The 13,183-nt window shown below is 38.1% G+C and overlaps 2 non-coding genes across 2 annotated transcripts; one reads left to right on the top strand and one right to left on the bottom strand.

The window, feature by feature from the left end:
• Nucleotides 1-1,393: 1,393 nt before the first annotated feature.
• LOC112731260 (small nucleolar RNA R71) lies at nucleotides 1,394-1,500 on the top strand. Its single transcript, XR_003167047.1, has one exon. It is a non-coding gene; the product is annotated as a small nucleolar RNA R71 (small nucleolar RNA).
• An 11,301-nt stretch (nucleotides 1,501-12,801) lies between these two features.
• Nucleotides 12,802-12,905, bottom strand: LOC112731282 (small nucleolar RNA R71). Its single transcript, XR_003167068.1, has one exon. It is a non-coding gene; the product is annotated as a small nucleolar RNA R71 (small nucleolar RNA).
• Nucleotides 12,906-13,183: the final 278 nt, after the last annotated feature.

Here is a 13,183-nt window from a genome sequence, read left to right as displayed (position 1 = left end):
GATGACTACGTCTGTGGGCATTAGCTCATTGATCTGCAGCTTCTTCATAAGGGATAAAGGTATTAAGTTGATGCTTGCTCCCAGGTCACAGAGTCCTTTATCAAACATTGTTTCTCCTATGGCACAGGGGATGTGAAAACTCCCTAGATCCTTCCTTTTTGTAGGCAACTCTGGTTGAATGAGAGCACGACACTCCTTATTCATCACTATTGTTTGCCCTCCTTTGAGTGAGCTTTTCCTGGTCAGCAGCTCCTTCATGCACTTAATGTATGAGGGCATTTGTTGGAGAGCCTTGATGAATGGTATGTTTACATGGAGAGATGCAAACATATCAAGGAACTTTGAGTATATTCTCTTTTCTACACCACCCTTGAGTCTTTGGGGAAAAGGTGCATAGAGGTTCAAAATCTCCTTCTGTGTAATTTTGGTTTCTTGGTGACCCTCTTCCTGCTTCTCTTCTGCAGTATCTCCAGAGTGTTCGAAGGGTTTGTTCAGCTCTTCCTCAGTCCCCCTATCACTTATAGTGACCATCTTGCATTCTTCCCATCTTACTTTCTTTGCTTCACCTCTCGGGTTTTTCTCTGTGTCACTTGGGAAGCTGTTAGTAGGTTTGGGAATCTTCTCAGAGAGGTATCCCACTTGAAATTCTAGCCTCTTGATGGTGTCTCCCTGGTTTTTGATATTGGCTCGCACCTCCTCCTTGAACACCTTGTTATCTTGGATTTCCTTACATATGCCTTCAAGTAGAGTCTCAATCCTTGAGAGTCTATCTTCGGATGATGGTGAGTTGAGATTGGAGGGATGAGAAGGGCCATTTTGGTTTTGATATGGATGTTGAGAGGTGCTGTTAGGTGGGTGCTGATATGATCTCTGTGTGGAATATTGGTGAGTTGCATTGTTGTTGGGGTTGTGACGTCTCTGATCTTGGCCTTGATCTTGTTGATTTCCCTACCCGAAGTTTGGGTGGTTCCTCCAACCAGGATTATAAGTTTTGGAGTATGGATCATGGGTCTGCCTAGGTGAGTTCCCAATGTAGTTGGCTTGTTCCTGATCATCCTCTGTCTCTGCATTCACTCTTTCTTGAGCCGCTGATGAGGTAGTGATTGCTGCTACTTGGTTCCTTTCCATCTTCTTGGTAAAGTCAGCCAGCTGCTTGGTGATCAACTTATTTTGAGCCAGCAGTGCATCTACGTTGTTTAGCTCTATCACTCCTCTAGTGTTGCCTCTTTTAGAAGCATAGAAGTAGTCATTCTCAGCTACAGTCTCAATAACATCTATGGCTTCTTCAATGGTCTTCTTCTTGTTCAGAGATCCCCCGGATGAGTGGTCTACTGCCTTCTTTGATTCATAAGAAAGACCTTCATAGAAAATGTGTAAATGTACCCATTCATTGAACATATCTGGCAGGCACCTTCTTGTCAAGTCCTTAAACCTCTCCCATGCTTCATAGAGGATTTCACCATCTTGTTGCCTGAAGGTTTGTACCTCAGCTCTCAACCTGTTGATTCTTTGAGGAGGATAGAATCTCGCCAAGAATTTGTTCACCACATCTTCCCAGGTTGTTAAACTCTCCTTCGGGAAAGATTCCAGCCATTTAGATGCTTTGTCCTTGAGTGAAAAGGGAAACAAAAGCAATCTATAGGTGTCAGGATGAACACCATTAGACTTCACAGTATCACATATCCTCAGGAAGGTGGTTAGATGTTGATTGGGGTCTTCTTGGACACTTCCTCCGAATGAACAGTTGTTTTGAACAAGGGTGATGAGCTGTGGCTTTAGTTCAAAGTTATTGGCATGTATGGTTGGCTTTTGGATGCTACTTCCACAGTTTCCTGGGTTTGGATTGATTTAAGAGCCTAGAACTCTTCTCTCTTATCCAGCATGATGCACTGGACCTTCTCTGCCATGGTTGTGAGCCTCTTCTTCATGAGAGTTCTCCATATTCTCATCCATGTCTGGTTCAAAGTACTCTTCCTCTTTCTCAGCACCAACGACTCTCTTTCCTCTTGCTTCCCTCCTTAATCTAAGGAAGGTCCTCTCAGGTTCAGAATCAAAGGAAGTTGAAGCCCCGCTTCTTCTACCTGTCATACAACCAACAAGGCACAAGCAAGAAGGAGATAAATACAGGAAGTATTCTTGTCAGAAATGCTGTTAGTGTGAGTGATGCAATATATCAAACAGTAAGTGGGTTAGTGAACTGAATTGTAATAAATAAGAGAACACCACAAATGGGTAAGGGATAAAGGAAAGAAAATAACTAAAACTGAAAATAAATCACTCAAACAGAAATTAAATCAAATAAAAGAAAAATGCTCAATCTAGTTATCCACCAATTTAATCATTGTTGATACAAAATCAATCCCCAGCAACGGCGCCATAAACTTGATACACAAAAACTTGTCTCTCAACAAATTTCCTTCGGCAAGTATACCGAATTATCGTCAAGTAAAAACTCACAATAGAGTGAGGTCGAATCCCACAGGGATTGATTGGTCAAGCAACTTTAATCAGAGAAATGTTCTAGTTGAGCTAAGCAGAAATTGAGTTGAGATTTGCAGAAAAGTAAATGGCGGGAAAGTAAATAACTGAAAACGTAATTGCTGGAAATAAATGTCAGAATGTAAATAACGGAAAGTAAATTGCAGAATCTTAAATGGGGGCTTGGGAAAATGAGCATAAAAGTAAATGGCAAAAAGTAAAGAGAATGGGTAAGATCAGAAATGGGGGATTCATTGGGCTCAGGAGATGTTGTATTCTCCGGATCAAGTTCATTCTCATCTCTTCCTCAATCAATGCATTCATTGATCTCCTTGGCAATCTTAAGTGATTGGATTCCAATTCCTTGGCAACCCAATCTCTCAAATCTTGATCAATAGCCAACTCCTTGGTCTAATTGCTCATGAGAAGAGATGAAGTATGGTCACTGATTATACCACATGTATTCCCAAATCAAAGTGTTGGTAGGATTATATGTCACTATATCCATCCAAACTCCAATTTGGTCCAACATGAGAAAGCATTTCTAGCATGATCTCTTCCTTCCTCTTCCAAGGTTCCGAAGAGATCCAAGTATGAATAGCTTCTTTTCCAAGACAACTACCCAATTGGATGAAGATTGAAAGCTTTCTAGTAAAATCAAGAGAAAAGAAAGAAGAAGAATAATGAAAACTATTATTGATCCATCAAATTACAATAGAGCTCCCTAACCCAATAAAAGGGGTTTAGTTGTTCATAGTTGTTCAATCTAATTCTAATTGGTAATGTAACACAAATGTGAGACTGAAATGTAAACTATCTAAAGCAATAGATTTTAAACTACTTCTACAAAAAATAATAAATCAAAAAGGATAAAGTGTTGGGGTGCCTCCCAACTAGCGCTTCTTTAGTGTTACTAGCTTGACATTCCTTCATCTTTAGTTGAGCTTGTAGCTCACTCTCTGCTCCTCTAAGGAGCCTCCCAAGTAGTGTTTGAGTCTATGGCCATTGACAGTAAAAGTTCTCTGAGTCTTGTCCTCCATGAGCTCTACATGACCATAGGGAAACACCTTGAGTATGGTGAAGGGTCCTGACCATCGAGACTTAAGTTTTCCAGGGAAGAACTTGAGTCTTGAGTTGTAGAGTAGCACCTTCTGTCCTTCAGTGAACTCTCTTCTTGCTATCTTTTGGTCATGCCACCTTTTTGTGTTCTCTTTGTAGATTTTTGCATTCTCATATGCTTGATTTCTAAATTCTTCCAGCTCATTGAGTTGCATTAATCTCTTTTCTCCAATAGCTTTCTCATCATAGTTTATCATTTTTAGAGCCCAAAACGCTCTATGCTCAAGTTCAACTGGTAAGTGACAAGCCTTGCCATATACCAGTTGGTATGGAGACATCCCAATGGGTGTCTTGTAGGCTGTCCTGTAGGCCCATAGTGCATCATCCAGCTTCTTAGACTAATCCTTTCTTGAGCTTCCAACAGTTTTTTCAAGAATTTATTTTAGCCCTCTGTTGGAAATTTCAGCTTGTCCGTTGGTCTGTGGGTGGTATGGAGTTTTCACTTTATGCTTGACTCCATATTTGAGAAGGAGTGTCTCAAGTTGTTTGTTGCAGAAGTGTGTCCCTCCATCACTAATGAGAGCTCTGGGAACTCTAAATCTGCTGAAGATGTTCCTTCTCAAGAGGCTTATCACAACTTTGTTGTCATTTGTTACAGTGGCTATGACTTCTACCCACCTTAAGACATAATCAATGTAACAACCCTAGTTTTTGAAAATCAAATAATTGGTTATTTGTGATTTATTATATTTGTTGATAACTTTATTTTAAGAAAATTATTTTACTAAAGGTAATTAAATACATTTTCATGATAATTGAAGTTTAAATTAATTAGAATTTTTATATAATCTTTATTAGATATTTGGTATAATTGAAATTATAATTTTGATAATTGAAAAATAAGAAGAATTGTATAATTTAATTTAAATAAATTCTATTTTGGATAAATTATGTTATTAACTTGAACTCCTAGAAATTATTTTATTAGAAATGATTAGATTGATATTTATAAATACTTTAAGTTTAAGTCAATTAATGTTTATGTACAATTTTTATTATAATTAATTATTTTATAAATTGAAATTAAAGTTTCAGAGATAGAAAAATAATAGAGATTTGTATGATTTAATCTAGAAAATTGATATTTGAATTTAAATTGTACTTTACAAAATATAATTAACTTGTTCATTTTATAATTTAAATTAGAAATAATTGATTGAACTTAGCAATATGTTGATAAATAATGTTCCTAAATATTTTTAAGAGAGTATATTTGATTTTAAAATTACTCTACCCTTCAATTTTATCAAAATATCTATTCATATCTATCCATATTCTTTTATAAAATCCTAATTTCTAACCCTAATTCCCAAATCAAACTCAAAAACCCTAATTTCTCAAATTGACCTAACCCTAATTTTTCCCCTTTCCCCAGCCTTTGAAACGCAGCCCACACCCCCCTTTCATCACCTTCAACGTAAACAGCACACACACAAAATAGGGGAGGACTTCTGAGAGAGCTGAGGGAAAGAGAGGAAGCGAGGATTGTTCACCGTCACTGCCGCCGTCCTGGAACACGCCGCCGACGCCGTTGCAGAGAGAAGCGGACGAAGTACCATCGTGCTCCTTGCCGCTGCTGTCGAACAGACTCGTTCGAGAGGAGAGAGTGCCGCGAGCCAGGGACGACGCGAGGAAGAAGAAGAGTTGTCGCACCCAGCCGCTGTGTAGCTCGCCATCACCGGCGTCTCACCGCCATCGCTATGGAGACCGAACGTCGTCGATCTTCCTGCCGCAACCTTGGAGTTCGCCCCGTCATTGAGGAAGACAGAGATGAGGGAGGAGCTGTGAACGCGCCGTGGTGGTTGCCGTCGCCACTGCCTAGGTTCCTGTGGTCCAAGTCGCCATTGATGGAGAAGACGCCACTGAGGAGCAGAGCCTCTATTTCGCGCCAGTCACAACAGAGCTACTACAGATTTTTCTATCTTGCTGCCACTGAAGGTCCATCGCCGCCAATCTACGCCACTGCTGAAGATGGTAAGCCAAACTGTCGTCCTTGTTGCTGGAGAAGATCACCGGAGTTGCTGTTCTGGATCTGGTCTATTACTTTATTTGATTCTGTTCCATTTACACACTTCCTTTGTCACTACCATCCTTGTTAACGATTTAACTTTTTAGTACGTTCCTTGTCCTGAATTTTCCAGAGTTGTGTTTGCTCTTGCTTCCTATTCGATTCAAATCCTTTGTCCTGTTGCAACCATCGTCGCTGCCTTAAGAAAATGAGACTGCTATTATTCCGGTTAATGCTTCTGCTGCCGCCGTTTTCTCGTTCTATTATTGTCTAATTGAGGTAAGGCATTCTGGCTCTTGCTTCAATTTGAGTTAGCATGGAGTTTACAGAATTTTTACTATTATCCTATTTGAATTCACCGTTTCTGATTGCTGCCGTGACCACCTCACGATGCTGCTGGTTCTATTTGAAAATGGCTGCTACTTCTGGAATCCCAGATCGGAGAGGATAGGAGGCGTTTCACTTTGTCATTGTTGCTGCCATGGAAATAGATGCTGGAAACTGCTAATGGAGCAGCTGCGTTTAGTGATTTTTGCGAGTTTCGACTTTGAGGTAGGGGATTTAACGTTTTTAATTTAGAATGCCTACAAAGTTATTTGGATAAGTGCAAATGGTTAAGAATTTCTTAATTGACATGAATGATTTGAAATGCATTTGAAATTAGTTAGTTGTTGTGATTATTCTGAGCTGTGATTGAATTTAGATGCTGTTGTGAATAATGATTAATTTAGTATAGTTTATTAAATTGAAATATGCCGAGTTAATTATTGAAAAGCTGTGGTATGGATAACTGATGAATTGAGTTTTGATTATTGCTGTGAATGTAATTAGTTTTGTTGTTATGAGAGACTAATTGATAGAAATAAGCTTGGTTTGAGGTTATGAAATTTGGAATAAGTTTGATGATGTTTTAGTGCTTCAATTGGATTATTGAATTCAGGTTAAGGCTGCGGATGTCTTTGGGCTTTGTTGTGAGTGTTTGAAGTTGTAATTGATATTGTTTTCTCTGATATGGATGGAATTGAGTTGAATTATAACTGTAGTTGGTGATTGATTTGATGATTGTGCGTACTGAATATTGTAAGGGATAGAATAAATGGTGTTACTTTTGTTGCTAAGCTTGCTGGTGTGAATTGATGAGTTATTGTGTGTTTGAATGATGATGAGTGTATATGGAAAATTATGCTTGGCATAGTGTAGAAAAGAAAAGGTTTGATGATGCTTAAGTACTTGACATCGTGTGAATTATTGATTCTGGGTTCTTGGGCTGTGTTGGCAATGAAGACAATTTTGAATAACTGGAAAGAGGTTAAACGTGTGATTTTGGAAGGGTTATAAGTTCAAATGTGATTTTTGATAAGTAAGGTTGTTGAAAATGCTTAATGCAGAATTTCTGCATACATGACAGTAGAAAGAATCAATTTCTGGGAGCATCCCAGATCATATACTTGAATGAAACTATTTTTTCATGAAATTTTACTGTGTTTTGAGCATCTCATAAAAAATTCAGAATTTATTGATGAGTATTTTGGGAGAAATGAATTTTTGAAGATTGATGGTTTCTGCAGAAAATTCTGTTTCTTTACTGCAGAAGCACCAACTTCCAACTCACTTAACTTTCAATTCTGGTAAGTATTTGAGCTGAAACCAATGGCATTTTTAAGCTTCCTGTGTCCACAATCTTCATTTTAAATTTCATGTCAATATCCTATTTAACCAAGTAGATGTGTTGAAAAGAGTATGGATAACTCACTGGATTTTGGAAACCGAATTCTAAAAGGCCTGGCTGTGTTTCTCACTTCATAACTTTTTCATATGACATGGTATTAATCTGAAATTTAATTCAATAAAAAGATAAAAGAGTCTTGTTTGAGGTCGTGAATTTTGAAAGGCATTGGGTGAAAACTGGATTTTTAAGGAATTTATCAAACTTATTACTTGCTGCTGTTTTTCTGTATTTTCTTATGAAACAATAACAGAATTTTAAGAGAGATGGTACAAGTTTTTATTGTGACCAAATTACCTCAACACCAAGTTTCTTGGAATACTAGTTTATTGAGTTTAATTTTGAAAGAATTCTATGATAAGTGAAAGTTAGTTACGAATTGATGAGGTGAAAGTTGAATTGATGGGTTATGTGGGAATTGTGGGTTATGACCGAACTGTTGGCTATTGTAAATTGTGAATTTTCTGACTGATTTGAGAACCTCTTATTTGGTAGTTGTTGAGGAAAGGGGGAGACTTGTTGAGAAAGAGGGAACCCGTAAGAGTGGCTAAGTCCGAGTTTTAGGGGAGGTGCTGCCGAAATTTTATAAAATTTGAGGTTTTATTTGAGAAGTTATTTTAGAAAATTTGGAATTGAAAAATGATTATTTAAGTTTTATTTGATTACTTCTAATGAGAGGTTATGTTTTGAAAGGTGTTTAATGAAATTAAAATAAATAATTTTCTTGAGTCTTTTGATAGAGCACTAAACTGAAAAATAGTTTTAAAGTTAGCTTGACTCAAGGTTGCTAAAGCAGAGATTATGAACTAAATTGATGATTGAGATTTTTGCGAACGAATGCTTGAGAAAGTTAAGAAAGGTTTAAGAAAATATGTTAAGGATTCAAAGGGAAAAGAGAATGGGGAACTGATATATGGATTGTTGAGTTTTAGAAAGGAAAATGAAAAGTGATAAAATACGGGAAAACCCCACGAACTGTTAGTTGTTTAACTACGGGGAAAATCCATGAATTGATAATTGGTAAAATTCGGGAAGTACCCACGAACTGAATGATCATTGATCTCGGGGAAAACCTATAGATTGTTATTTGTTTTATATGCGGGAAAAACCCACGGACTGATAATCATTGATTACGGGAATAACCCATGAATTGTTGTATGTTGATCTTGGGTATAGCCCATGAACTGAAGATCAATGTTTGCTGTGTATTGATCTCGAGTATAACCCACGAACTAAAGATCGCTATGTTATTGTGTATTGATCTCGGGTATAACCCAGGAACTGAAGATCTCTGTTTTGTTTGTGAAATGATCTCGGGGACGCCCACGAACTGAGGATCACTGTTTCCCCTTGTGCGTATATAATGGGGTCGGGCTTCGCACCGACTGCCGGTAGTCACGAAGGAGTGGTATTCTTACCACCGACACATATGCACTAAGGACACAAAGGAAAACAATATCTGGGACTTGTTCCTAGGTAATGTCGGGCTGTAGGGTGTAAACCGACACGTGAGCTCATGGCCTGCTTAGGACAGACATGCATCATATTGGTTGTGCATTTGCTTTTGGTTGTGTTTGCTTGTATTACTTCTCTGCGATTGTGTTGTTTGTTTTATTGTGATTTGTTTGTCTATTGAATTGAGTTTCTTACTTGAGCTAGTAGTCTGTGAATATATAGAACTGATTAATAACTGTTTGTTGTGACTGAGAATCAATTGTGACTGAGATTCAATTATGTGGCTAAAAGATATTCAATATGACAAATTGTGATTGAGATCTGTTTTGGGTTTAGAAATTTAAAGAAAGTAATTATTTATCTAAAGTAATATTAAAAAGTACTTCAAAAGGTTTGACTAAGGTGGTTTATTAAGCAAAGTTAATTATTTGCATGTTAATCATTACTTTTACGGCATTCCCATTCCCTACTGAGAACGTGTGGTTTGTTCTCACCCCAAAATCTTCCACCCTTTCAGCGACATAGGTACGAAGATTCAGTTTGAAGCTGCGGGCGATTCTAGAATTTATTTACGAGTTAAGTTTATAACTTGAGATTCTTTCATAGAATTCCCTCGCCCTTACTGCTTAAGGTTTTTATTTTATGCAGAGGGATAGAAGTTGTACCTGAATTTTATTTAAATTCTTTTGTATAATATTACTATTATTAATAAATATGTGATTATTATTACTTGGTGATGTTTGCTATTGATGCCAAGGCATCTTAGGCTAGTTTCACTAGCATTTTTCTGTTAGTTTTAGTTGTTTTATGCATTTTCTTGAGCTTAAAGTAACCAAAAATGGTTAAAAGAAGAACAAAGCAATGAACCATCCAAACAGTATGATTTTAATGCAAATTCCATGAGTTTTAGTTATATTACTTGAATGCTATGAATGGAAGATTTCTCATGAAATTTTTGCAAGACTTTGATGCAATTGTTTGGATGATTTCAGGGAAGAAGAGGCTAAGCAAGGAAGCAACAAAATCAATAAAGGAAGCTTGAATATCACATGTGGAGTTTAAGTTCCAGTTTAAGGCTAAACTGGAGCTTAAACGCCAGAATCATGAAGGCTAAGAAATGCTGGAATTGAAGTTTAACCTCCAGTTTAACCTTAAACTGGAGGTTAAACGCCAGAATGAAAGTCTCACCAAAGAAGCATTCCACGTTTAACCTCCAGTTTAACCTTAAACTGGAGGTTAAACGCCAGAATGAGAATGCCACTCAGGAAGGAGTTCCACGTTTAACCTCCAGTTTAACCTTAAACTGGAGGTTAAACGCCAGAATGGGAAAAGCACCAGGGAGCCATTTCCACGTTTAAGCTCCAGTTTGACCTCAAACTGGAGCTTAAACGTGTTCGACCAAGTTTTCTCCTCCAGGGTTGCTCTCTCCATTTCCACGTTTAAGCTCCAGTTTGACCTCAAACTGGAGCTTAAACGTGTTCGACACCTCCAGGGCTACCTTCTAAGCTTCCACGTTTAACCTCCAGTTTAACCTTAAACTGGAGGTTAAACGTGTTCGACCTCCAGGATGCCTCCTTCCATTTCCACGTTTAACCTCCAGTTTAACCTTAAACTGGAGGTTAAACGTGTTCGACCTCCAGGGCTGCCCTTCCTATATCCACGTTTAAGCTTCAGTTTAACCTTAAACTGAAGCTTAAACGTGTTCGACTACATGACTCTCCAGGGCTGCCTTCTTCCATTTCCACGTTTAAGCTTCAGTTTAACCTTAAACTGAAGCTTAAACGTGCTTCTACAAAAGGCCTCACTGGAAGTGTCTGGCGTTTAAGCTGCAGTTTAAGCTTAAACTGCAACTTAAACGCCACTCTTGGAAAAGGTTTCTGGACCAAAAATATTGTGGTTTAAGTTAGTATTTGAGCACAAACATTAACTTAAACTTATTCTGGTATGAAACCCAATTGAATATCATGGTTTATGGGATTGGGCCTGAAGGATTGATGAGTCTGAAATTTCAATTTATTGAGTCATGTGCCATTATTTGATTATCACTAAGTTGGCTCAATGAATGTTACAGAATTTGGATCAGCAGCCTCATCAAGATTATGGATCATAAACCCAAGGCAAAAGGAAAGCAGGGAGAGGCCTCAAAGCCCAAGAAACACAACAGAAGCTCAATATAGAAAGTGTATAAATAGGATAGAATTTAAGTTAGAAGGAACTTTTACCTTTTCATTTTTAGCTAGTTTTCATATCTTTGTAGTTGAATTCAGAGCTATGACTCACTAAACCCCTTTCATTGGGTTAGGGAGCTCTATTGTAATTCAATGAATCAATAATAGTTTATCTTCTTCTTCAATCTTTTCTCTTGAATTTTGTTAGAAAGCTTCTCGTTCTAATTCCATTGGGTAGTTGTCTTGGGAAAGAAACTACCCATAATTGGAATCCTTCGGAACCTTGGGAAAGGAATGGAGGATTCATGCTAGAGAAGCTTTCTCACAGTGAATTGGATTGGGGTTTGGATGGATATTGTGACATGTAATCCTACCAAATTGTGGTTCATGAAACTGTGTGGTATAATCAGTGATCGAGCATCATCTCTTCTTATGAACATTTAAACCAAGGGATTGGGAATTTGTTTGTTTTTAGAGAGAATTGGTGAGCCAAGGGATTGGGATCCAATCATATAAGATTGCCAAGCAAAATTTAATGAACGCATTGGTTGAGGAAGAGATATACATGTTTTGATTCGGAGATCTCAATATCTCCTAACACCCAATGAATTCCCCATTTCTGATTTCCAATTTCTCTTTACATTCTGCAACTCAATTCTTGCAATCACCCCCATTCCCTTTTAATTTCAGCAATTTACATTCTGCTCTTTAATTCATGCAATTTAAGATTCCGCCATTTCAATTTCTTGTCATTTACTTTTCCCGCCAATTTTACATTCCGCAATTCTCATCTAAATCTTGATTCCGCTCAACTAGAACACACTTTTAATCTGAATTGCTCACTCAACCAATCCTTGTGGGATTCGACCTCACTCTATTGTGAGTTTTTACTTGACGATAACCGGTGCACTTGCCGGAAGGAATTTTGCCGATCGTGCAATTTCCTAAATCGTAGCATAACAAGTTTATGCGCATCAAGTTTATGGCGCCGTTGCCGGGGATTGGTTTTCGATTGACAATTCTCCAATTGGAAGTTAACTAGATTGAGCATTTTTTTTTTGTTTTGATTAATTCAGTACAAGTTACTTGTTGAATTTTAATTTCTGCACTCTGTTACATGCGTTCTTTCTTTATGCCTTTAAATTCAAGCAACTAACTCACTGACTCACTAACTGTTTGAATTAATTCCTCAATTGCTCTAACCATACTCTTCCATTAACCAAGAGTATTTCACTTGTTTGTTGCCTGTGCTGTGTTCTTGTATGACAGGTAGGAGAGGAGAGACATCAACTCCTCCATATACCGAACCAGAGAGGACCCTTCATAGACTTAGAAGGGAAGCAAGAGGGAAGAGAGTACTGGGAGAAGAAGAATCTGAAGGAGAATCTGAGGACAATTTTGAGGAAGCTCTAGATCTCAATATGGATAGAGAAGTTCACAACCATGAGAGAGCTGATGGAAACAATGCCATTCCTGAGAGGAGGGTTCTTAGTTCATACATAAACCCAACCTCTGGGAATTGTGGTAGTAGCATTCAGAAACCACCCATTCAGGCCAACAATTTTGAACTCAAACCACAGCTAATATCACTTGTGGAGAATCATTGTTCATTTGGTGGGAGTGCTAATGAAGATCCCAACCAACATCTCACAAAATTCCTGAGAATTTGTGACATTGTGAAGTCCAATGGAGTCCAGGAAGATGCCTATAAACTGCTTTTGTTCCCATTTTCACTTAGGGACAAAGCAGCTAAGTGGCTGGAATCATTCCCAAGGGGGAGTCTAACAACATGGGATGAGGTGGAAAGCAAGTTTCTGGCACGTTTCTACCCCCCACAAAAGGTCAATAGGCTTCGATCTGAGGTTCAGACTTTTAGACAACAAGATGGTGAAACTCTCTACGAGGCATGGGAGAGATTCAAGGATTTGACAAGGAAATGCCCACCAGACATGTTCCATGATTGGGTGCAATTGCATATTTTCTATGATGGACTCTCTTATGAATCAAGGAAGGCTGTAGACCATTCATCAGGAGGTTCATTGAACAGGAAAAAGACTGTGGAAGAAGCCATTGAAGTGATTGAGACAGTGGCTGAGAATGAGTACTACTATGCATCAGAGAGGCACAACACTAAGGGAGTCATGGAGCTAAACCATGTTGATACAATTCTAGCCCAAAACAAAGTGTTTGCCAAGCAACTAGCAGAGCTTACCAGGCAATTAGAAACAA

This window comes from Arachis hypogaea, chromosome 12 (assembly GCF_003086295.3).
Source record: "Arachis hypogaea cultivar Tifrunner chromosome 12, arahy.Tifrunner.gnm2.J5K5, whole genome shotgun sequence".
NCBI classification, from domain to species: Eukaryota; Viridiplantae; Streptophyta; class Magnoliopsida; order Fabales; family Fabaceae; genus Arachis; species Arachis hypogaea.
Note: the sequence above shows the minus strand (reverse complement) of the source record. Positions and strands in the feature narration are given on the sequence as shown.